Source organism: Protopterus annectens, chromosome 3.part0 (assembly GCF_019279795.1).
Source record: "Protopterus annectens isolate FY-2018-M chromosome 3.part0, PAN1.0, whole genome shotgun sequence".
NCBI classification, from domain to species: domain Eukaryota; kingdom Metazoa; phylum Chordata; order Ceratodontiformes; family Protopteridae; genus Protopterus; species Protopterus annectens.
Window position 1 is genome coordinate 1924163434 of NC_056731.1, and position 27385 is coordinate 1924190818.

A 27385-nucleotide genomic window follows, 5' to 3' on the forward strand; every position below is an offset into this window, starting at 1 on the left:
CTACCCCTGTTTAGAGTTAGTAGATCTTCAGCCATTTTTATCATTTGTTTTTTAGGCATAGAGGCCTGAGCATGTGGTCTGGGCGTCATTTTTTTAGACATGGATCGAGATTTCGGCCTTAGTAATGAAGGAGGCGTCAATTTAATATGCAGGTCCGTAGGCCTGAATACACCCTCAGAAGCCGGTGCCTGCAGAGCGACTCTGGACCCATCCAAGGTAGAGACATCCGAGGGTTCCATAGTTGAAGTATCTTGCAGCATACCGGACTCCGAATGGGTCTTAGTAGAGGCCTGTGAATCAGAATTAGCAGGTATCAGGGGCTGCGAAAGCGCCTCACTGAGTACCAGCGAATTGTCGACTGGCTTAGGAGAAGCGTCGTCAGCAGTTTTGGACCTTGGCGGCCTGTCTCTGACTTTATCTTTGCGTTTTTCCAGAATCCCGCTAGTCGGATGGCTAACTGATGACAATTCTGGATAATTAAACTGAGAACCAAAATATTTAGAGGCAAAAATATACCACCAACGGATAGTGTGCTGATTAAATAAATCTCAAAACTGACAGCAAGGTACGTAGTGGTCAGGGCCTAGGCAAGGAATACAGTACGAATGAAAATCTTTATGAGGTATTTGCTTTCCACAAGTAATGCAATTATTAACTTTTACTGACATCGGAAAGGAAAAAGAAAAGGTTTCCCCAACGGGGTACTTAGCTTTTAGTTGAAGACTTCGGTTCTGAAACTCAAAAACGAAAAATTCAGGAGTCATCCGACCGGCACTTGTGAACTGCTTCTGTTTTGGGCACCGCACGGCAAGAAAGACTGATGTAATGGCGTCGGCTGCATGTTTTATACCCGATGACATGACATCATGGAAGAAGAAACAGCAATTGACGCAGGACCCAAGACTTTGTTAATCAGGCCGACTGAGGGCAACCTGCAAGCAGATTACCCAAATATAATGACTGCAAAAGTGAAACAAAGAACATCCTGCACTAATTCTACCAATGGTTCTCGGACTTTGAACTACCTCAGAACTACCCAAATCAGTTTTTGGGACCTTGTGGGTCATCGGTTTCTTGGGTGTGGTTCGAACCCTGGGCCTAAGAAACTCAGTCATTTTTGAAAGAACAGTAGTCACGAAAGAAGACGTCGGTTTGTGTCAAGATTCGGTAGTGCAAAGGACTTCTTTGGAAGCCGGTGCCTGCTCAATGGCTCCAGACCCATCCAAGGTAGATACGACCGGAATACCGGACTCCGAAATGGTCTCGGTAGTGGCCTGCGAATCAAGTGAAGCGGGCATCTGGGATTGTGAAAGCGCCTCAATGAGTACAGGAGGACTGACTACTAGCTTAACGGCGTCGGAAGGTCTGGATCTGTGCAGTCTGTTTCTGTCTTTATCTTTAAGTTTTTTTGGAAGATCTGCTGTCGGATGGCTTACTGAAAAGCCATATCAGAATTCAAAAATATCTGGCTACAAACAGGGCCCGACAATGGACAGCTCTGGCGTTAAAGCACAGAAGCGACAATGGGAGACATCTTGGTCTGGACCTAAACAAGTGACGAGAGTGGAAGTCTCGGTGTGGTATTTGCTTTCCACAGGAATGACGATTGTTAACTTTCTCTGACATCGGTTAGTGAAAGAAAAAAAAAGATCCTCAATGGGGTACTTAGCTTTAGAAGACTTCAACTTCAGTTCGGAGAAGAAAACTCAGGTAGCGGCAGATCGGCACTTGTGAAAACTGCTTCTGCTTTGGGCTCCATGGCAAGAAAGACTGAGGTAATGGTGTCGGCTGCCTTACTTTACACTACTGACGACCTGACATCAGTCCTCAAGCAACAGCAACCGACGCAGAAATACTGTGTGTCTGGTATTCAGGCTGGTCGAGGGCTACCCTGGCAGAGATAACCCAAATGTGATGACTGCAACAGTGAAACATGAAGAACATCTTTCATGCAATATGGCAAGAGGTTGATACTGATGTAATGCCAACAGTTGTGGATATATCCTTTACTCCTGTACACTGGCACTAGTATGCTTACTCTTCAGTCATCTGGGACATGTCTCTCTCTCTCTCTCCATATTGCTATGAGCACGCTCAGGACCCATTTCTCCCCATCTCATACAACATATTCATCATAGCTGCTAGGACTTCATCTGAGCCTGCTGCTTTCCCTGAATTCATTTTCATTAGTGCTGAGCTTACTTCTCCCAAGGCAGGCTTCTCCTCTTTCATTATAGGCTATGTCTGGGGAAGTACAGCTTCTGTGGGGTTTTCTTCATTCAGAAACTGCTGAAGTAGTCCTTCCATCTGACTTTGATTTCTTGTGGACTACTGAGCAGGTTGCTACTAGCATTTCTTATGGTGACTGGCTAACATCTTTACCTTTCTCTCTTTGCATTGCACAAAATGTTGTTTGTCGGTCTGTCTAAAACCATCTCCCGATTTTCCCAACCTGATCCTGATCGACTAACTTTGGGAAATACTCTATCTAATCTAACAGAACCTTTGTAAAAAAAAGGTTTGCATCCACATGCAAAGAGAAAGAATAGTTGTGTAAAATCTTACCATAAACATGGATGTCCTTTTCTTCTGCAGTGGATATAAAAAGAGTACACACCCCTGTTAAAATGCCAGGTTTTTCTGATATAAAAAATGAGACCACAAACTTTTACCACCTTTAATGTGACCTATAACTTGTACAATTCAACTGAAAAACAAACAAATTTGTTAGGGGAAAAATATAAAAAATACATACAATACGCTGCAGAATGGTGGGTAATGTTAGCATACAAAAGGTGGGAACCTTCAGAAAGGTAATTAGATGGGAAAGGACTAGAATGGGCCTCCAAGGGCCATCCTTCCTGGGAACCAGGAACATAGTGGAGTAAAATCCTTTCCTAACTTGGGAAGGAGGCGCTTCCTGAATACTGCCTTGAGAAGGAAGGCTGGATATTACCTGGGGAAAAAAATCCAATTGTTCTTTTGGAGGTTGTGGAATACCCCTGAAGTGAGGAGGAGTTTTCCACACCATAAAATATCCTTGTTGAACGATGGAAAGGACCCAAGAGTCCTGGGAAATCAGATTCCAAGCAGGGAGAGAGACAGCAAGATGAAGAGATAGAGGAGTTAATGGCCCTGGAGGCAGGTCGTCACAGAGGTCTGTCGTAGAGCCATAAAAGTGTTGAACAGGCCGTGAGAAAAGGCCTGCCAATCAGGTGGTTGTTTCTGAGGAGCAGGAGAAATGTTTAGTTTTGAGCTTTTTCTTTTTTAGAACCTCCACATGATGGAAGGCGGATGGGTCAGACGTCTGCCTGCACTCCACAATGTTGGTAGGATCATCTTCTTGCACAATGATCTGGGTAACAAGCCGTGGATCTCCCCCTATGCCCAAGACAGGCGCCTACAAATCCCTCAAAGATGTGCTGGTAGGGTCCTTCACAGCCTCCACACTGGTACCCATCAAATGAACATCTACAGACTCTGGTACGGCCTAAACATCAGCCTCAAGAGAGACGTCCAGATCAGAGGGTGCAGTGGGTAAATCAGGCAGTGGCTCATCTGAAGGACCCAACACAGCTTCCACGTCACATGCAAGACGCTTAAGGTGCTGCTTCTCAAGACATAACTTTAGGAAAGCTAAACGGCTACAAAGGGTTTTGGGTATGAATGCCTTAAAGATAACAGGCAGTATGGTCGTGGTCTGGGCCTAGGCCAAACAAACAAAGCTTGTGAGAGTCCTTACGTGGAGTATGCCCTCCACACTGACATTTGCCCTTCCTAGTTGACATGTAATCAAAGCAAAACACAGTAGCCAAAAAATTAAGGACCCCCGCCCCACGGGGTAATTATCTGTACCAAGGTTTGCAACTTGTCTGACAAATGACGACAGGAGCAGCTGATCGGACAGGCGGAAGAAATGTTCTGAGGTTGGTACGTGCTGATGTCCGCTTTATATCCATCTCTTTAAGGCCAATGTATGTTTGCTGATTGCAGCGTCGCACATACTACACAGTAGCAACAGACATTTGCATACTGGCCGAACGTACGAGTCAGCCGGTGGCAGACATCCTCATGTTATGAATACTCGAAAAGATGGACGTCTCCTTCAACAATCTGAACCTTCCTTAATATCCTTGAATTTATAAACTCTAACGCAATGGAACAACTGGTCACCACTCCCACAAGAGGGAACAACATATTGGACCTGGTCATCACCAACATGGAGACGCTATGTTCCACACCAGAGGTGGACCCCTCATTGGTAAGATCAGACCATAAACAAATTTCCCTGAACATCCATATCCCGTCCACATCCCCAGCCAAGGAAATCACTGTAAAGAATTTCTCAAAAGCCAACTTTGCACTTCTCAAGACTGAGGTGGAATCCTTCAAAGCCCCAGGGTCAGAGGATAATACAACCCAATCCGCAGAATCCTTTACAAATGCATTCTATGAGTACCTGCAGGAATGCATGGATTGCGCTATCCCAAATAAAACCAAGACTCACTCCTCCAAAAACAGGAGACCGGTCTGGTGGACCCCGGCCATAAAGCTATACAACAGAAGGAGGAAGCTATTACATGACAGAGCAAAATCCCAAAAAGGGAAGGCATCTCTGATCAGTATTAGCAAGAAACTTCGATCCCTCATAAAATCATCAAAGGTCAGTTTCGAAAGAAAAATTGCCCTAGACACTAAAGATAATCACAAGGCCTTCTTTAGTTGTCAGGAATATGGGTGGAAACTCCCAGATATGCTCTGAATTGTTGCATAACGGTACAAAATATACTGAACCTACAGACATAGCCAGCATCCTGGCAGACAGATTCAGCGCAAACTCCCCCCCCCCCCAAAGGAGCAAATGCCTATCCCAACTGAATGTAACCTCCCTGACATCACAGATGCACAGGTGAAAGCTGCCCTCTCCAAAGCAAAAAACACAGCATCTATGGGACTGGACGGTGTCCCAGGCTGTGTCTTACACGAGCTCCAAGAGGAACTGAACCCACACATTAAGTCACTGTTCAAACTTAGCCTTACTACAGGATATGTACCCAAAGAATGGCGTACTGCTACAGTGGTCCCCACTCCACAAAGGTGGTGCCATAACGGACCCCGGAAACTATCGCCCCATAAGCCTGACTAGTCTGGTCTGTAAAGCTATGGAGCGTATTATCATGAACTCATAAACAAAGACATTGGGAGCCTCCAGACACTGGACCCTAAACAATTCAGCTTTGTTAAGGGCAGATCTTGCCTCTTAAACCTAGTTGATTTCTTTGAAACAGTTACCAAAGCCATAGATGAGGGCAAGGTAGTCCACACAGCCTACCTGGACCTCGCAAAAGCCTTAGACACAATACCCCACTCGGGCATCATAAATACGCTTACCAGCTTAAATATCAACCCCTATATCACAAGATGGGTTGCAAACTGGCTCAAAGATAGAACCCACATGGTAAGAATCGCAGGTGCCATGTCTGAATCCAAACCAGTTACAAGCGGTGTCCCACAGGGCTCAGTTCTGGGACCTCTCTTGTTCGGTATATACTTCTCTGAGGTTCAGGCTAACACGGGGAGATTATGGCTGACAAAGTTCGCAGATGACTGCACACTGGGGGCCATAATCGAATCTCCAGCTGACACAAGCATCCTCCAAAAGGGTCTCACAGAGACGGATGCTTGGTGCTAGAGCCAAGGCCTCAAGCTAAATGCTAAAAAGTGTATAGTCATCCCCTTTGGGAAAAACAAGGTGCCCACAAATTACCACATAGGTGGTAATCCATTAAATCTGGAAGAAGTAATTAGAGATTTGGGGACCAACGTAGATAGTAATTTCTCCTTTGATAATCATGTTGCCAAAGTGGTTAGAAAGACCTTCTATATAGCCCACCTTACCACGAAAGGGTTCGCATCTAGATCAAGAGAGGTCATTGTGCCCGTCTACTCATCTGGCCCATAATTGAATACAATGCCCCTTTTGGGATGTACCTTACCCGATACCTGCAGCAACTGGAGAGACTCCAAAAGTACCTCACCAAGAGGATCATGGGCTACAAACAGATGTCCCACGCAGCTCGACTAAAGAAACTCCAGCTCTACTCAGCTGCTTACCGTCTACTCAGAGGTGATCTATGCCTGACATACAAAGCCATGTCAAACTCAGAATTAATGGACATGCGCCACCTCAAAAATCCAAGTCCCTTAGAGCTACACGCTCCAGGGACCTAAACCTCAACACAAAAATAAATACATGCTGGAGGGACAGATTCATTTCCCAGAGGCTCCCCTCACTCTGGAATAGAATCCCAATTCAATTTAGACATAGCCCCTCGCTCACCCTCTTCAAGCGTAATCTTGACGCGTGGATGGGAAATCGCAAATTCACCCCTGGGATCTCTTCTGTGTCCCTGCTAGACAGAGGCACAGTAAACTAATCTTAAAAGGGTACCTTCTGTGACCTACTTTACAGAGGCACAGTAGGCTAACCTAATAGGGAGGCGGAAGCCAAATACACTCTGGCTAGGCTTATAAATGCCTTAGGGCAGATAGCCTAGTATCTACCTATGAACCAATGAACCCTCAGTCTTCATTTTCTCTCTAACTCAGCTTCTTTTTCAGATCATTTAATATCCACGCTAGTAATTTCTTGTCTAGGTCCCTCTTTGTCCACTAACACACTCACCTCCTACCTAGGTCTGCCTCAATTTGAGGCTCCTCTAACCTTTTTAACAGAGTCCTTAACATTTTGCAACTTTTTCCACAAGACGCCTTCCTTCTACTCTCTTCTTTCAATCTTTATAACCTCATTTTTCCGTCGTTAATCTTGTCACTTCTCATCCTATTCCTATATCCCATCACTTCCAATAGTTTATCCCTCCAGCCTTTTATCTAATCCCACTCCCTTCTACCCACTCTGTCCACTGCATACCATGGCCTTCAAACAATTATTTGTCCAACCTACTTTCCAAGATTCCATTCCCACCTACTTCTATCCCCTTTCCACCTGCCATGACACTGCCACCATAACTCAGAAGATTATTTTCAAGTACACCCACTCTTCCCATCTCTCCCCATTGGAAACAGGCAAAAGCCCCACCTATCAGCTCGCCTGCCATTCCATCTTTCAAATAAAAAACAAATTCATCTCCTGTATTCCAGCTTTCAATACCCTATGACCCCTCTTGTAAAACTTCACTACACTAAACAGTACACCAAAAGAATATTCCATCACAAAGTTTAAATCGCCATCTTTAGTCTATCCCTATCCTTTTTGAGGTCCTTGAATGCCCCTAAAATGCATACCATCTCATCACTTGAGCCATAATAGACATCCAGAAAAATCCCCCAACTTGCACTTCACTACAGCCCATTTTCTATCACCCTGAAACCTTCACTTTTTTCACCCAAGGGCTGCCTCACATCAATATACCTGCTCCTCACTTTTTTCACTTTATATCAAGCTTAATCCAGTCAAACAAGGCCTTACTTCTGCATTTCTCCATCTCCCATTTTCTTAACTTCAAGTCCTAAAAAATACCAATCCAAAATCACCCTCCTCACTTTGCCCAAGACTCGCTCACTCTCTCTTTCTCTCTCAGTGGAATGTTCATTCCTCCTGTATTCCAAGTAGCAAGTCTTGCTCTCCTCCCTCATATCATCTTTCAGGGACCCTTGCTGACAACCCAGAAATAAGTTGTAATTAGGTCCACCTACACACAACACCCCATCAACCAGAGAAACTTTAGGACTACAGAAGTTATAGAACTAATGCCTTTTCACCCCCCCCCCCCCCAATCACCACCAGAAAATGTTCAACTCAGATTCCCACATACAACACCTTAATGATGAAGTCCAACACCCACAACTCAAGAAAATCAACAATTCCTGAATCCCAATGCCACATCACTCCCCATGAGGTATGGCACTATTTGAATTGCTAAATTCTATGGACTGTAGCTTCTCGCATCACTTCACTGTTTAATTCATGGACTACAGTTCATTCCAGTATGTATTTGTCAAATTCCAGAGCTACAGGTTTGCTCATTTCTGGTGTTTGTCAGATTCCTGAGTACCAAGTTAATGAAGTGTGACATAATATAAAATACCTTAAAGAGGCCGGTCATGCATGGTAATATTTTGAATGGAATTTAAAAAACAGCATTTCAAACAATCTGTGTGCATGGGAAGGCAACAAAAGTACCTCTTGGTTTAAACTTCTAGGTGGAATAAACAAGCAAGCACAACACTTGTTCATTCTGACGGCTACCAAAAGGAAGGGCACCTCCTTATTCAACAAGCTTTTCTTGACACAGCTGGATCAGTAAGGCAGCCTCAACAATATGCATGACAGACATCTCAGAATATCTTATGTTTAAATAACAGCAAGATCCTTTTCTGCTTTTCCAGTGATGGTCTCCCATAAATTAATTACTGTACATTTTCTGACCTGGATAACATGTCTGCAGAACTTCACTTATCCCCAGCACCCAACGACGTGGATACGGGGCCCACGAACTGCAAGTTTACTGTAGCAGCCATTTAGGCCAGTAAGTACCATGGAAAAGTACCTCTGAATTTGACAAGGCTGCACCAGACTGGAAATGCTCCAAATCAAAGGCAGAAAGATTAATTATGGCAACTTATGTTTCACTTTTTTAAGCAAATGTTTTTCATTCACTAACATATTAAACAATGCAAACCACTAAACCGTGGTGTGCCAAGAAGTAGCAATGATGATGCTACCTGCCACTTACCAAGTATGTCAATACGGGCCTACTGCAAGCTCAAACAAAAGTGGCAGCTTAATGCTGTATGAACTTGTATACACATTTAGAAAATCAGTTTTGAGCTTACAAGACAATAGCGGAATTCAGCAAGCAGTAACCATATGCAACCCAGTTACTATCACAGACAAAATTGTCAAAAACAGCCAGCAAAGGAGCAGGATAGTACATGAAGTTGCTCCCACTGGTCCAGCTTCTTTAGCAGTTTCCCTCATCAAACTGTTGGAAGTGTCTGACAAACCCAATAGGAAAGAGACAGAGCAGTACTAACATGCAGCGGCAAACAAAGCAAGAGAACAGCCCTATGGAGCAAGAATATCACAAACCCTTAAAATGTTTCAACACATGCCTATCACAACCATAAATTCCAGTCAAGCTGCTATTAACTCTACACATTGTTTGGTAACACCAAGTACCACTTGCCACATCAGTCTCTCTCCAAAACAATAACTTCTCAAATAGAAAAAGAAGATAATGTTTACACTGTTAGGGAAATCTAGACAGACAAATATCAACTAGAACTTCACTGTTTCTCACATTGGGTAACTGCAGAACACATAGTACATGGTCTATGCAGTTTCACATGGGAAATGCAATAAAACATTCTTCAGCTATACCAAAACAGCCATGGCTGTGTCCACAAAGACCTTATCCGTTATGCCAGCCCCTCCTTACATGTAGTTCCTAGAATTAGTCCACAGGACCACTAAAGGTCCTGGCCCACATTCTTAGTTGCCACTAAGCACTGTCTGGTTAAGTGACTTGCTCAAGGCCACACAGCAGGCATGTAGGCCGAGGGAATCAAATCATGTACCCCTAAAACTACATCTCATAGCCTTAACTTTCTGTGCCAAATGCCACTTCACAGAATATATCAAACGCACACTCATTAAATGTCCAATATATGCAGTAAGTTCATCTTGGCTTTGGTCATCATATTTAGGTCAGATTTCATGGTCACTTGACCACATACAACAAAAGTGAAACTGAAGAACTGTCTGGACCAAACACTCTGACAAACCTAGTTGGTACTTCCTTTGGTAGAAAGTACTTGTGGCAGATGATGTCCCACTAAACACTGCTTCAAACCCTTTTCCTTACTGATAATCTTACTGAAATCCTAGTGCTCCATTAAAATGGCATCATATCCTACACACAAAGACATACTGCTGCACTTCTGCCTTAACCTGCCTTTTTGTGGCCCTCCAGTATACACCCTGGGTAACATGAATGTAGATTTCTGCTTATACTTTGAACCCAGAGATGTAGGTATGTATCTTAGGGACTATAAGTTATTAAACCAAAGACCTTCTCTTTACTGTCATTTTCCATAGTCACAACTACTGAAAACTGATGAAACCTAACAACAAAATAAAAGTTCTATATTAAAGCATGATGAACAACAAAATTTTTACTTATTTACCTCATATGAATGGGAATTTAACAGGTAAGTGAGAAATAAGAGAGCACAAAGAGAAAAAGGTGTTGCGAAATGTAAAAGGTTATCGTGTGTGTGCGCGCACACGCGTGTATTATGTATTTATAAACATTTTGAAAAGATTTCTAAACAATCTGAAGATGAAAGCCACTAAAAAATCTCACTCCTTGGGATCATGCTAAAATTTGATGGAGGCAACAAGATCTGGAGAGGCTAGACAGCACATAGGCATTATGCGAAATGGGAGATGCTCACACTAATGACAGGTTCACTGTTGCCAAGAAGTGTTTTTAATTGAATAGTTTATAGTATACAAACAAGACTGACCTGAATCTGTAGATATTAGTGTACATTCACAGCTACAGTAAAATAGTACTTTTGTCACATAAGGCCTGAAGTCTGGCCTGTCTTCCACAACTTTTCACCATTCTTCCTCTTCCTGGAGAAGCAGACATTCTTCACCCAGGACATCAAGAAGTCTGTGGTGTAAGAGGGATGGCTGACTGTGGCATCTAAAGATCTTTCCAGCCCCTGTCAGTTCTGGAGGATTGGGCTGACACCAGAGCAGGAGACACAAAGGTGGAAAATGCCTCCAAGAATAAAAGCACAACTAGAATGACCCTACAGTTCTCTCTCCACAGAGTAGGTAAACCTGAAGAAGGAATCTGGAGGGGTAAGAGAGAGAGAGGGAGAGTATGGAGATTGGCGACAACTACCAACTTCAATTCCAGGATGGTTACAGGAAGGAGAGAGAGAGAGGCACACATTGGACACACAACAGTCAGCCTGCTCAACCATGAACAATTATGGTAAATTCCTAAAACATCTGTATTGCATTCTTTGTAATGTTCACTGCTGAAGCAGTTATAACACACGTGAAGTTTTTCAGGGCTTATGGACAACGGAGAGGCTTGGCCATGAGTAGGTATCTGTTGCGGCAGTCCCTGAGAAATATCACTTGCAAACATTACCCTGAATATAGATGTAATGTCCAAATAATAGTGCTTGAAGTTGTGGACAGATGGCCAGGAGCTACTTCCAAGATGACCTATGTGTAGACTCCTCCGATGAAGGCAGTAGTGGCTGCTATGCCTCTTGCAGAGTGGCATTAACATGCCCTCGTACACTTTTACCATGAAAAGAGCAACATGTGAAGATGCAGTGAGACTGACATTTAAATATGGTCTCTTTATTAACAACCCTACCCTCCCTACCCTTTGCAGCTACAAATAACTGTTCTACTTTCATTGCTGCTTTAGACCTTTTATGGTATAATCTCAGTTGCCAGTGAACATTCAGGGAATGTGAGACTCTTTCCCCATTGTTTTGTGAAGTAGCCTTATTTAAAGAGACTTTTGCCAACCTTCTGGTCATGAAAGTGGAACAGGTACACAGTTATCCAGTCCGTATGGAGGATGAAAAAGGGTTTTCTGCACATGATGGCCTGCAGTACTGATACCAGTCTGCTAGATGAATGACCATTTACAAAAAAAAAAAAAAAAGCAACATTCCATTATCTGAGGGTTGCTGCACCTACTAGCTCAAAGGGTGTCAAAGTTAACATCTCTAATCTGAGATTCCTTGACCTTCCTACAGAGCCTCAGATACCCGCTTGAGGAACTGGTCTACTGGCAACAAGAAATAAAGAGGTAATCTCAAGGTAGGTAAACAGATATACGTTTAGTGTAAGAATGCTGATTTGTAAATCCCCAACAGATATCTGGAGAGAAAGTATTCTGGTTTGGATCCAAGATCTCTCTAAGGCACCAAACCAAGAACCTTTTCCATTTTGCTAGTTGAGATTTCTTTCTTTTTTTTTTTTTGCATTTGGACTCCTAACCTTCCTTGAGATAGAAATCACAGACTCTGAAAATGTGTTTAGTGGAGATGAGAGCTTGATCAGCCAAACTGTCAAACTTGCATGTTCAGGATGGGATGTATGCATGAACCCTTGTTTTGGTTCAAGGGTTCGCATGCTGAGGAAGCAGAACAGGCTCTGTCCTTACTGTACTCAGTAGAAGGTAGAACCAGTGCTGTATCAGCCAAATGGGGGTTGACCTGTTTCCTCTATCTTCTGCATTAACCAGAGGAGAAAGGAGATTGGATTAAAGTAGAAAAACAGACATGCTCGGCCATCTGAGAAAACATCTACTTACAAAGACTGAAGATGCAAAAACCAAACGGCTGCAGGTACACTGAGGTGCCCAAAACACACACCAACAGCAAAAGTATATTAAGGCACCAAAGTTGCACACTGGAAATCAGTCACTGTACTTTATTGCAGAAGATAAACGGTAAGCACTTTCACAACTTAATGTTGCTTCATCAGACCACATCACTACAACTGATGCTTGGTTAAATACTAGGACAATTAGTATGACATCAAAATTTAAAGAGATATTACTCCACTAACATAAGAACATATATCGATATCCATAAGAAAAGTGCATAAAATATATAGAAAGGTGTGTATTTACACAATAATATTTAAAAAAAGGGGGAATGTCATCCCTGATGGTTATTAAAAAAAATATATATATATATATATATATATATATATATATATATGTGTGTGTGTGTGTGTGTGTGTGTGTACATATACACACATTTTGTGCACATGTAACCATAATAGTACAATAAAAAATATATTAAAAACTCATATTTAGTGTTTAAGGCGCCTTGCCTTAAGGTAAGGAACTAATGAGGTGCAGCCATTCAAACCAGGATATCTATCTGCTTGTAATTTAGTGATCCATTGTTGTCCTAATTCTTCAGTGTGGTTTTCTACATCACCACCTCTGTTTGTCCTTACTATTTGTTGTAAGATTAAAAATTTAAAACAATGACTACTGTCTGTATTCAGGACATGATTAGCTGGAGCATTTGATTGCTTCTGGTTCCGTGTGTCCCTTATATGTTCTAACATTCTTTCTTTAAAGCTCCTATTTGTTTTGCCTACATAATAGGCATGGCATGCTTGGCAAAAACAAAAATAAACAACATCGGCACTTTTACAATCATAGTAATTCTTCGTATAAAGTTTAAAACATTTCACAGGATGAATGTACTCATTTTTAGTGTAGACATGCTGACAAGCAGCACAATTCCTGCATGGGAAGGTGCCCTGTCTGTGAGAGATTTTTTCTAAAAGACTGATGTTCTCTATTATAGAGCTGCTGCTTTAAAGACATGTTATTTCTAAAACTGAAGTTTGGGGTGTCACCAGCTGTGGAAACCAGACCTGGTATTTCATGTAATAAGTGCCAATTCTTTTTAATAATTTCCGTATACTTATTGATGTCACTTTCAAATCTAAACACTATTCTAAACGTATTTCTATCAATACTTGTATCATAAGATATACTTGTATCAGCACTATAAGAGCTCATGTATGGTTTACATCTTGTAGATCTCAATTTCCATGCATCTGCTATCACTCTAGGGATTTCTGAGCTACAATAGCCTCTTGTTTGAAATTCGTCTTGTAACTTATTTAAAGCAACTACTGCCTCTTCATCATTATTATGTAGGCGTAGGGTTCTATAGACTTGTCCTTTGAGGACATTTCTAGGTATGTGTCTCGGGTGCATGCTTGACCTGTGAAGACAGGCATTGGTTCTTGTGGGTTTGTGATAAATACTAGTTCTTATCTGCTTTAAATCAGTAAGGGTGACACTCACATCCAAGAAATCAACACATGTATCAGAAAAAGTAAAGTAAACTTCAAAAAGTCTGTAGTACTATGCAGGTAATCAATGAAATTACTGATATTTTCACCATGCCCTTTCCACAAGACAAAAACATCATCCACGAAACGGACGTACCAGAGAATGTAGCCAAAAAATGGGTTAACATCTGACAAAACATATTGTTCTTCCCATCGTACTAGTGATAGATTGGCGTAACCTATTTGCACATGAAGTGCCCATAGCCACGCTAATCTTCTGTAGAAAAAATTGATCCTGAAAAGTTACAATGTTATTTTCAAGTATAATCTCCAATAGTGCACAGACTAGCATAATCTTATTAGTAGTCAGCTTCTTATTCATATCGAGGAATTCTCTTATTCTATCAATACCCCAAACATTTGGAATACTAGTAAAAAGAGATTCAATGTCCATGGTAAGGAATACAAATTCTTCATCATTATCAATGGTTTCCATTCTATTTTGCAACTGCTGTAAAACATTTTTGTGTCTCTAAGAACTGTATAACAACTATCCAAGAACTCATGTAAAATGCCTTCTACATAAATAGATAGAGGCTCAGTGCACCATCCTGCTCCTGATACGATGGGGCGTAAGGAGGAACGGGGATGTTTATGGATTTTAGGAGTCCATAAATCCTAGGAACTAGAGGTTTTTGTACTGAAAAATAATTGAATAAGGATTCATCAATTAATCCTGTAATCAGTAAATCAAACACTAAAGACACTTTATCAGTGATAGCAATTACAGCTGTTTTTGTCAGCATTTGATAGGTACAAGTATCTAATAGCAAAACCTTCATCTGGTTAACATATAAGTCTTTGTCCATTAATACAATTTTACCACCTTTATCTGCTTGTTTAATAATAAGTGAATGTAAATCCTGCACTTCATGTAGAGCCCTATATTCTTCTGTATTTAAATTATGAAAGGTGCAGCTTTGCGTACCAGGAGTATAAGCTTCATTAAAAGCATTTTCACAGATATCTAAAAATCTTTGCATGCCTGAAGGGGTGGGCGGTACAAAAGTGCTAGGTTTCTTGTATATATTTACATTGACATTTTCATTATTACGAAACATGCATTTTAATGATAAATTCCTACCAAGCAATTTCAAGTCTGTTAGCATTTCAGTTAAATCTGCCTTCTTGGCAGGTATAAAAGACAAACCCTTATTAAGCAAACTGTTTTGTTCATTAGTTAGAGTAAAGGAAGAAATGTTAATAAGATCAGTTTTTACATCCTCCTTTTCTTTGAAAAGTGTGCAGTTCTGTCCATTTGATATTCCCTTGCTGTCTTTCCCATATTGGGATTGCTTTTGGCTCGAGCTCTGAAAGGAAGAGCTGCTTTCAAAGTGAATTCTCCCACTTTCAAATTCTCTAAAAAAACACTAGTATCTGTAGCATTTGCTTGTGAAGTGTCTATTGGAGTCTTACCTATAGTGTTTGCATTCCTTCGTTCTTCTGACTTCGAATTTTTATCCATATTCGATGTAGATGTATTCCCATTCACTATAAAAGCAAAGGATGGAACTTGGAGAGTAGGAACACTAGAATTTACATGTTCTTGGTCAGTATGTTGTATTGCCATGCTTTCCCTCATCTCAATAGCGTTAAAACAGGAAGTGGAAGCCTGTGTCTCAGTATTTAGTGTCCTACAAGTTCCTCTGTTCACTGTAGTAGGATTATACAAAGGGGTTCTATTTATAGGGTCTCTCGGCCATGAGAAGACATTATTGTTGCTAAAATCAGTTTTATCTCTGTTTAATTTATTTAATTTAACATTTTGAAGCTTTTTCTCATAGGCACTAATGCTTTCATGCAACTGGCCAATTTTATTAAGGGTGATAGTAGCAGGAAAGATTATAGATATCTGGTTTTCTAGTGTCACAATTTCAGTTTTCAGCTCAGTTTCAAGAGGTGAAAAAACTATATAAGGAGCTCCATATACTTGGAGCTAAAAGATAAATTGAATTTTTTCCACTTACGTAAGAGTTCAAGATATGTATTCCCATAAGTTGGCATATTTAAGATACGTAGACCTTGAGGTATTACTTTAGCTTCCAAGGAAGCTTGTAGGTGTAAGTCTTTGCCATTGTAGTCGTTTGTACTTTTATAGAAGGTTTTCTAGCCCCCTATATTGTGCCTGAAACTCAAGCATTTTTTCCATCTCTGAACCAATATCCACTGTATTTGCCTGTACGTCATCGTTTAATAATGGATTCACTGGTACTTCAAGAAGCTTTAAAAAGTCGTGTCCCACAGGCTCAGTTCTGGGACCTCTCTTGTTGGTATATATTTTCTGAGGTTCAGGCTAACACGGGGATTATGGCTGACAAAGTTCGCAGATGACTGCACACTGGGGGCCATAATCGAATCTCCAGCTGACACAAGCATCCTCCAAAAGGGTCTCACAGAGACGGATGCTTGGTGCTAGAGCCAAGGCCTCAAGCTAAATGCTAAAAAGTGTATAGTCATCCCCTTTGGGAAAAACAAGGTGCCCACAAATTACCACATAGGTGGTAATCCATTAAGTACGGAAGAAGTAATTAGAGATTTGGGGACCAACGTAGATAGTAATTTCTCCTTTGATAATCATGTTGCCAAAGTGGTTAGAAAGACCTTCTATATAGCCCACCTTACCACGAAAGGGTTCGCATCTAGATCAAGAGAGGTCATTGTGCCCGTCTACTCATCTGGCCCATAATTGAATACAATGCCCCTTTTGGGATGTACCTTACCCGATACCTGCAGCAACTGGAGAGACTCCAAAAGTACCTCACCAAGAGGATCATGGGCTACAAACAGATGTCCTACGCAGCTCGACTAAAGAAACTCCAGCTCTACTCAGCTGCTTACCGTCTACTCAGAGGTGATCTATGCCTGACATACAAAGCCATGTCAAACTCAGAATTAATGGACATGCGCCACCTCAAAAAATCCAAGTCCCTTAGAGCTACACGCTCCAGGGACCTAAACCTCAGCACAAAAATAAATACATGCTGGAGGGACAGATTCATTTCCCAGAGGCTCCCCTCACTCTGGAATAGAATCCCAATTCAATTTAGACATAGCCCCTCGCTCACCCTCTTCAAGCGTAATCTTGACGCGTGGATGGGAAATCGCAAATTCACCCCTGGGATCTCTTCTGTGTCCCTGCTAGACAGAGGCACAGTAAACTAATCTTAAAAGGGTACCTTCTGTGACCTACTTTACAGAGGCACAGTAGGCTAACCTAATAGGGAGGCGGAAGCCAAATACACTCTGGCTAGGCTTATAAATGCCTTCAGGTAGATAGCCTAGTATCCACCTATGAACCAATGAACCCTCAGTCTTCATTTCTCTCTAACTCAGCTTCTTTTTCAGATCATTTAATATCCACACTAGTAATCTCTTGTCTAGGTCCCTCTTTGTCCACTAACACACTCACCTTCTACCTAGGTCTACCTCAATTTGAGGCTCCTCTAACCTTTTTAACAGAGTAATTAACATTTTGCAACTTTTTCCACAAGATGCCTTCCTTCTACTCTCTTCTTTCAATCTTTATAACCTCATTTTTCCGTTGTTAATCTTGTCACTTCTCATCCTATTCCTATATCCCATCACTTCCAATAGTTTATCCCTCCAGCCTTTTATCTAATCCCACTCCCTTCTACCCACTCTGTCCACTGCATACCATGGCCTTCAAACAATTATTTGTCCAACCTACTTTCCAAGATTCCATTCCCACCTACTTCTATCCCCTTTCCACCTGCCATGTCACTGCCACCATAACTCAGAAGATTATTTTCAAGTACACCCACTCTTCCCATCTCTCCCCATTGGAAACAGGCAAAAGCCCCACCCTATCAGCTCGTCTGCCATTCCATCTTTCAAATAAAAAACAAATTCATCTCCTGTATTCGAGCTTTCAATACCCTATGACCCCTCTTGTAAAACTTCACTACACTAAACAGTACACCGAAAGAATATTCCATCACAAAGTTTAAATCGCCATCTTTAGTCTATCCCTATCCTTTTTGAGGTCCTTAAATGCCCCTAAAATGCATACCATCTCATCACTTGAGCCATAATAGACATCCAGAAAAATCCCCCCACTTGCACTTCACTACAGCCCATTTTCTATCACCCTGAAACCTTCACTTTTTTCACCCAAGGGCTGCCTCACATCAATATACCTGCTCCTCACTTCTTTCACTTTATATCAAGCTTAATCCAGTCAAACAAGGCCTTACTTCTGCATTTCTCCATCTCCAATCTTCTTAACTTCAAGTCCTAAAAAATACCAATCCAAAATCACCCTCCTCGCTTTGCCCAAGACTCACTCACTCTCTCTTTCGCTCTCAGTTGAATGTTCATTCCTCCTGTATTCCAAGTAGCAAGTCTTGCTCTCCTCCCTTATATCATCTTTCAGGGACCCTTGCTGACCACCCAGAACTAAGCTGTAATTGAGTCCACCTACACACAACACCCCATCAACCAGTGAAAGTTTAGGACTACAGAAGTTATAGAACTAATGCCTTTTCAAATCACCACCAGAAAATGTTCAACTCAGATTCCCACATACAACACTATGACCAGTGAGTCAACACCCACAACTCAAGAAAAATCAGCAATTCCTGAATCAATACCACATCACTCCCCATGAGTATGGCACTATTGAATTACTAAATTCTATGGACTGTAACTTCTCGCATCACTTCACTGTTTAATTCAACTGGACTACAGTTCATTCCAGTATATATTTGTCAAATTCAGAGCTACAGGTTTGCTCATTTCTGGTGTTTGTCAGATTCCTGAGTACCAAGTTAATGAAGTGTGACATAATATAAATATACCGCCTTAGAGAGGCCCCATTTGGTCATGCATGGTATTAATATTTTTGAATGGAATTTAAAAAACAGCATCTCAAACAATCTGTGTGCATGGGAAGGCAACAAAAGTACCTCTTGGTTTTAAACTTCTAGGTGGAATAAACATGCCAAAGGCTTTAACGCTTGTTCATTCTGACGGCTACCAAAGGAAGGGCACCTCCTTGGCTCAACAAGCTTTTTCTTGACACTGCTGGATCAGTAAGAGCAGCCTCCAACAATATGCACGTGACAGACATCTCAAGAATATCTTATGTTTAAATAACAGCAAGATCCTTTTTCTGCTTTTCAGTGATAGTCTCCCATAAATTAATTACTGTACATTTTCTGACCTGGATAACATGTCTGCCAGAACTTCACTTATCCCCAGCACCCAACGACGTGAATCACTTGAGGGGCCACGAGGAACTGCAAGTTTACTGGCAGCAGCCATTTTAGGCCAGTAAGTACCATGGAAAAGTACCTCTGAATTTGACAAAGGCACACCAGACTGGAAATCTCCAAATCAAAGGCAGAAAAGATTGAATTATGACTTCAACATTATGTTTCACTTTTTTTTTTAAGCAAATGTTTTTCATTCCACTAACATATTAAACAATGATACCAAACCACTAAACACGTGGTGTGCCAGAAGTAACAATGATGATGCTACCTGCCACTTACCAAGTATCTCATCTATGGGCCTACTGCAAAAGCTCAAACAAAAGTGACGGCTTAATGCTGTATGAACTTACTATACACATTTAGAAAATCAGTTTTGAGCTTACAAGACAATAGCAAATTCAGCAAGCAGTACCTTGTCATATGCAACCCAGTTACTATCACAGACAAAATTGTCCAAAACAGCCAGCGAAAGTAGCATGATAGTACATGAAGTTGCTCCCCACTGAATCCAGCTTCTTTAGCAGTTTCCCCTCATCAAACTGTTGGAAGTGATCTGACAAACCCTAATAGGAAAAGAGACAGATCAGTACTAACATGCAGAAGGCAAACAAAGCAAGAGAACAGCCCTATGGAGCAAGAATATCACAAAACCCTTAAAATGTTTCCAACACATGCCTATCACAACGCATAAATTCCAGTCAAGCTGCATTAACTCTACACATTGTTTGGTAACATCCATTTTGCACCCGCCACATCAGTCTCCCTCTCAAAACAATAAATAGAAAAAGAAAATAATATTTACACTGTTAGAAATCTGAACAGACAAATATCAACTAGAACTTCACTGTTTCTCACATTGGGTAACTGCAGAACACATAGTACATGGTCTATGCAGTTTCACATGGGAAATGCAATAAAACATTCTTCAGCTATACCAAAACAGCCATGGCTGTGTCCCAAAGACCTTATCCGTTATGCCAGCCCCTCCTTACATGCTGTGGTTCCTAGAATTAGTCACAGGACCACTAAAGGTCCTGGCCCACGATGTAGTTGCCACTAAGCACTGTCTGGATTAAGTGACTTGCTCAAGGCCACACAGCAGGCATGTAGGCCGAGGAATCAAATCATGTACCCTAAAACTACATCCTCATAGCCTTAACTTTCTGTGCCAATGCCCTTCACAGAGAATATATCAAGCACCTCATTAAATGTCCAATATATGCAGTAAGTTCATCTTGGCTTTGGTCATCATATTTAGGTCCAGATTTCATGGTCACTTGACCACATACAACAAAAGATGAAACTGAAGAACTGTCTGGACCAAACACTCTGACAAACCTAGTTGGTACTTCCTTTGGTAGAAAGTGCTTGTGGCAGATGTCCCACTAAACACTTTCTTCAAACCCTTTTTCCTTACTGATAATCTACTGAAATCCTAGTGCTCCATTAAAATGGCATCATATCCTACACACAAAAGACATACTGCGCACTTCTGCCTTAACCTGCCTTTTTGTGGCCCTCCAGTATACACCCTGGGTAGCAACATGAATGTAGATTTCTGCTTATACCTTTAGACAGAGATGTGAGGTATGTATCTTAAGGGACTATAAGTTATTAAACAAAAGACCTTCTCTTTACTGTATCATTTTCCATAGTCACAACTACTGAAAACTGATGAAACCTAACAACAAATAAAAGTTCTATATTAAAAGCATGATGAACAACAAAATTTTACTTATTTACCTCATATGAATGGGAATTTAACGGTAAGTGAAAATAAGAGCACAAAGAGAAAAAGACATTGCGAAATGTAAAAGTTCATAAGTATTATTAGCGCTACCGCGTGTAATATGTGTTATAAACATTTTGAAAAGATTTCTAAACAATCTAGAAAGATAAGCCACTAAAAATCTCACTCCTTGGATCATGCTAAAAATTTGATGGGCAACAAGATCTGGAGAGGCTAGACAGCACATAGGCATTATGCGGAAATGGGAATCTCCACACTAATGACAGGTTCACTGTTGCCAAGGAGAAGTGTTTTAATTGAATAGTTTATAGTATACAAACAAGACTGACCTGAATCTGTAGATATTAGTGTACATTCTGACTACAGTAAAAATAGTACTCTTGTCACATAAAGGCCTGAAGTCTGACTGTCTTCCTAGCTTTTTCACCATTCTTCCTCTTCTGGAGGAAGCAGACATATTCACCAGGACATCAAGAATCTGTGGTGTAAGAGGATGGCTGACATGGCATCTAAAGATCTTTCCAGCCCCTGTCAGTTCTGGAGGATTGGGCTGACACCAGAGCAAGGAGAGACACAAAGGTGGAAAATGCACTCCAAGAATAAAAAGCACAACTAGAATGACCCTACAGTTCTCTCCACAGAGTAGGTAAACCTGAAGAAGGAATCTGGAGGGGTAAGAGAGAGAGGAGAGTATGGAAGTTGGCGACAACTACCAACTTCAATTCAGGATAGTTACAGGAAGGAGAGAGAGAGGCACACATTGGACACACAACAGTCAGCCTGCTCAACCATGAACAATTATGGTAAGAATTCCTAAAACATCTGTATTGCATTCTTTGTAATGTTCACTGCTGAAGCAGTTATAACACCGTGAAGTTTTTCAGGGCTTATAGGTTGTGGAGGCTTGGCCATGAGTAGGTATCTGTTGCTGACGGTCCCTGAAATATCACTTACCGACAATACCCTGAATATAGATGTAATGTCAAATAATAGTGCTTGAAGTTGTGGACAGATGGCCGAGCCTACTTCAAGATGACCTATGTGTAGACTCCTCGATGAAGGCAGTAGTGGCTGCTATGCCTCTTGCAGAGTGGCGATGGCACATGCCCTCGTACACTTTACCATGAAAGAGCAACGTGTGAAGATGCAGTGAGACGACATTTAAATATGGTCTCTTTGTGCCAACCTACCCTCCTACCTTTGCAGCTACAAATAACTGTTCTACTTTCATTGCTGCTTTAGACCTTTATGGTATAATCTCAGTTGCCAGTGAACATTCGGGGAATGTGAACTCTTTCCCCATTGTTTTGTGAAGTAGCCTTGTTGCAAAGAGACTTTTGCCAACCTTCTGGTCATGAAAGTGGGTTGGGTACACAGTTATCCAGTCCATTATGGAGGGATGAAAAAGGGTTTCTGCACATGATGGCCTGCAGTACTGATACCAGTCTGCTAGATGAATGACCATTTACAAAAAAAAAGCAACATTCCATTATCTGAGGGTTTGCCTACTAGCTCAAAGGGTGTCAAAGTTAACATCTCTAATCTGGGATTTCATGACCTTCCTACAGAGCCTCAGATACCCGGCTTGAGGAACTGGTCTACTGGCAACAAGAAATAAAGGGTAATCTCAAAGGTAGGTAAACAGATATCACGTTTAGTGTAAGAATGCTGATTTGTAAACCCCCAACAGATATCTGGAGAGAAAGTATTCTGGTTTGGATCTAAGATCTCTATAAGGCACCAAACCAAGAACCTTTTCCATTTTGCTAGTTGAGATTTTTTTTTTTTTTTTTTTGCATTTCGACTCCTAACCTTCCTTCAGATAGAAATCACAGACTCTGAAAATGTGTTTAGTGGAGATGAGAGCTTGATCAGCCAAACTGTCAAACTTGCATGTTCAGGATGGGATGTATGCATGAACCCTTGTTTTGGTTCAAGAGTTCGCATGCTGAGGAAGCAGAACAGGCTCTGTCCTTACCGTAACTCAGCAGAAGGTAGAACCAGTGCTGTATCAGCCAAATAGAGTTGACCTGTTTTCCTCTATCATTAACCAGAGGAAAAGGAGATTGGATTAAAGTAGAAAAACGTTTTCCATTTCCGACCATCTGAGAAAACATCTACCCCACAAAAGCTGAAGATGCAAAAACAAGCGGCTGCAGGTACACTGGGGTGCCCAAAACACCTGTAGCAAAAGTATATTAAGGCACCAAAGTTGCACACAAATCAGTCACTGTACTTTATTGCAGAAGATAAACAGTAAGCACTTTCACAACAATGTTGCTTCATCGAACCACATCACTACAACTGATGCTTGGTTAAATACTAGGACAATTAGTATGACATCAAAATTTAAAGAGATATTACTCCACTAACACTAAGAACATATATCGATATCCATAAGAAAGTGCATAAAATATAGAAAGGTTATTGTATTTACACAATAATATTTAAAAAGGGGGAATGTCATCCCTGATGGTTATTAAAAAATATATATATATATATATATATATATATATATATATATATGTGTGTGTGTGTGTGTGTGTGTGTGTGCATATACACACATTTTGTCTTAATAACCATAATAGTACAATAAAAATATATTAAAACTCATATTTAGTGTTTAGGCGCCTTGCCTTAAGGTAAGGAACTAATGAGGTGCAGCCATTCAAACCAGGATATCTATCTTAGCAATTTAGTGATCCCATTGTCCTAATTCTTCCAGTGGTTTTTCTACATCACCACCTCTGTTTGTCCTTACTATTTGTTGTAAGATTAAAAATTTAAAACAATGACTACTGTCTGTATTCAGGGACATGATTAGCTGGAGCATTTGATTGCTTCTGGTTCCGTGTGTCCCTTATATGTTCCTAACATTCTTTCTTTAAAGCTCCTATTTGTTTTGCCTACATAATAGGCATGGCATGCTGGCAAAAGCAAAGGAAATAAACAACTGTCGGCACTTTTACAATCCTGTAGTAATTCTTAGGTATAAAGTTTAAAACATTTCCTGGGATGAATGTACTCATTTTAGTGTAGACATGCTGACAAGCAGCACAATTCCTGCATGGGAAGATTGCCCTGTCTGTGAGAGATTTTTTCTAAAGGGCAGTGTTCTCTATTATAGAGCTGCTGCTTTAAAGACATATTATTTAAAACTGAAGTTTGGGAGGTGTCACCAGCTGTGGAAACCAGACCTGGTATTTCATGTGTAATAAAGTGCCAATTCTTTTTATAATTTCCGTATACTTATTGATGTCACTGAAAATCTAAACACTATTCCTAAGCGTATTTCTATCAATACTTGTCATAAGATATACTTGTATCAGCACTATAAGGCTCATGTATGGTTTACGTGTAGATCTCAATTTCCATGCATCTGCTATCCCTTAAGTTTCTGACTACAATGTACCTGCTTGTTTGAAATTAAGTCTTGTAACTTATTTAAAAGCAACTCTGCCTCTTCATCATTGTATTATGTAGGCGTAAGGGTTCTATAGACTTGTCCTTTGAGGACATTTTCTAGAGTATGTGTCTCGGGTGCATGTGACCATAACGAAGACAGGCATTGGTTCTTGTGGGTTTGTGATAAATACTAGTTCTTATCTGCTTTAAATCAGTAAAGGGTGACACTCACATCAAGAATCCAACACACACATGTATCAGAAAAGTAAAAAGTAAACTTCAAAAAGTCTGTAGTATATACGGAGTAATCAATGAAGTACAGTATTTTCACCACCATGCCCTTTCCACAAAGACAAAAACATCATCCTGACAGACCGTACCAAGAATGTATTAAAAAATGGGTTAACATCTGACAAAACATATTGTTCTTCCCATCATTACTAGTGATAGATTGGCGTAACCTATTTGCACATGAAGTGCCCATAGCCACGCTAATCTTCTGTATAGAAAAAAATTGATCCTGAAAGGATTACAATGTTATTTTCAAGTATAATCTCCAATGGTGCACAGACTAGCATAATCTTATTAGTAGTCCAGCTTCTTATTCCTTTCATGTCGAGGAATTCTCTTATTCTATCAATAACCCCAAACATTTGGAATACTAGTAAAAAGAGATTCAATGTCCATGGTAAGGAATACAAATTCTTCATCATTATCAATGGTTTCCATTCCCTGTTTTGGGTAAACTGCTGTAAAAACATTTTTGTGTCTCTAAGAACTGTATAACAACTATCCAAGAACTCATAGTAAAATGCCTTCTACATAAATACTAGATAGAGGCTCAGTGCACCATCCTGCTCCTGGATAACGATGGGGCGTAAAGGGAGGAACCGGGGGATGTTTATGGATTTTAGGGGAGTCCATAAATCCTGTGGAACTTTAGAGGTTTTGTGTACTGAAAAATAATTCTCGAATAAGGATTCATCAGCAATTAATCCTGTGTAATCAGTAAATCAAACACTAAAAGACACTTTTATCAGTGATAAAGTAAATTACAGCTATTTTTGTCAGCATTTGATGATGGTACAAGTATCCTAATAGCAAAACCTTCATCTGGTTAACATATAAGTCTCTTTTGTCCATTAATACAATTTTACCACCTTTTATCTCTGTTTTGTTTAATAATAAGTGAATGTAAATCCTGCACTTCATGTAGAGCCCTATATTCTTCTGTATTTAAATTATGAAAGGTGCAGCTTCTATAGCATTACCAGGAGTATAAGCTTCATTAAAAGTTACTCTTTTCACAGATAATTCTAAAAATCTTTTGCATGCCTGAAGGGTGGGGCGGTACAAAAGTGCTAGGTTTCTTGTATATATTTACATTGACATTTTCATTATTACTGAAACACATGCATTTTTAATGATAAATTCCTACCAAGCAATTCCCAAGTCTGTTAGCATTTTCAGTTAAATCTGCCTTCTTGGCAGGTGGTATAAAAGACAAACCCATATTAAGCAAACTGTTTTGTTCATTATTAGTTAGAGTAAAGGAAGAAATGTTAATAAGATCAGGTTTTTACATCCCTCCTTTTCTTCAGAAAAGTGTGCAGTTCTTGTCCATTTGATATTCCCTTGCTGTCTTTTCCCATATTGGGATTGCTTTTGGCTCTGAGCTCTGAAAGGAAGAGCTGCTTTCAAAGTAATTCTCCCACTTTCAAATTCTCTAAAAAAAAACACACTAGTATCTGTAGCATTTGCTTTGTGAAGTGTCTATTGGAGTCTTACCTAGAGGTAAGTGTTTGTGCATTCCTTCGTTCTTCTGACTTCGAATTTTTATCCATATCTACGATGTAGATGTATTCCCATTCACTATTATAAAAGCAAAGGATGGAACTTGGAGAGTAGGAACAACACTAGGAATTTACATGTTCCTTGGTCAGGTGAGGTATGTTGTAATTGCCAGTGCTTTCCCTCATCTCAATAGCGTTAAAACAGGAAGTGGAAGCCTGTGTCTCAGTATTTGAAGTGTCCTACAAGTTCCTCTGTTCACTGTAGTAGGATTATACAAAGGGGTTCTATTTATAGGGTCTCTCGGCCATGAGAAGACATTATGTGTTGCTAAAATCAGTTTTATCTCTGTTTTCTGAATTTATTTAATTTTAACATTTTTTTGAGAAAGCTTTTTCTCATAGGCACCTTAATGCTTTCATGACAACTGGCCAATTTTATTAAAAAATTGATAGTAGCAGGAAAGATTATAGGATATCTAGTTTTCTAGTGTGTCACAATTTCAGTTTTCAGCTCAGTTTCAAGAGGTGAAAAAAACTATATAAGGAGCTCCATATACTTGGGCTAAAAGATAAATTGAATTTTTCCACTTACGTAAGAGTTCAAGATATGTATTCCCATAAGTTGGCATATTTGAATCGTATAATGACCTTTGAGGTATTACATTTAGCTTCCAAGGAAGCTTGTAGGTGTAAGTCTTTGCCATTGTAGTCGTTTGTACTTTTATAGAAGGTTTTTCTAGCCCCCTATATTGCCTGCTGAAAACTCAAGCATTTTTTCCATCCTCCTGAACCAATATCCACTATGTATTTGCTCTGTAATCGTCATCAAGTTTAATAATGGATTCACTGGTACTTCAAGAAGCTTTAAAAATCGCGATGATGCTCATTAGATGATTCTCCTGGTTGGTATCCATGTCCATAATATATCCACGCGTTAAGTGTGTCCTTAGCTGAATAAAAAATAAGAACTGAAGAAGCAAAACCAAGCGAACTGCAGGTACAACTGAGGAATTGCCCCAAAACATACACAACAGCAGCAAAGGTAATTAAGGCACCAAAGTTACACACTGGAAATCCAGTCACTGTAATTCTTTTATTGCAGAAGACAAAGCGTGTTTTCTACAACTTAATGTTGCAATTCACATCAGACCACATTAACACTTAAGCAACTGATGCTTGGTTAAGTACTGTGAGACAATTAGTTATGACATCACAATTTAAAGAGATATTAACTCCACTAACATAAGAACAT

General features: G+C 40.4%; 1 protein-coding gene and 1 non-coding gene across 2 annotated transcripts in view; one reads left to right on the forward strand and one right to left on the reverse strand.

Annotated features, from left to right (window-relative positions):
* TBRG4 (transforming growth factor beta regulator 4) overlaps positions 1–27385 on the forward strand; it is a 1565288-nt gene that overhangs the window by 933844 nt on the left and 604059 nt on the right. The window lies entirely within an intron of this gene.
* Positions 8457–8592, reverse strand: LOC122797486. The gene has a single exon (XR_006364164.1). It is a non-coding gene; the product is annotated as a small nucleolar RNA SNORA5 (small nucleolar RNA).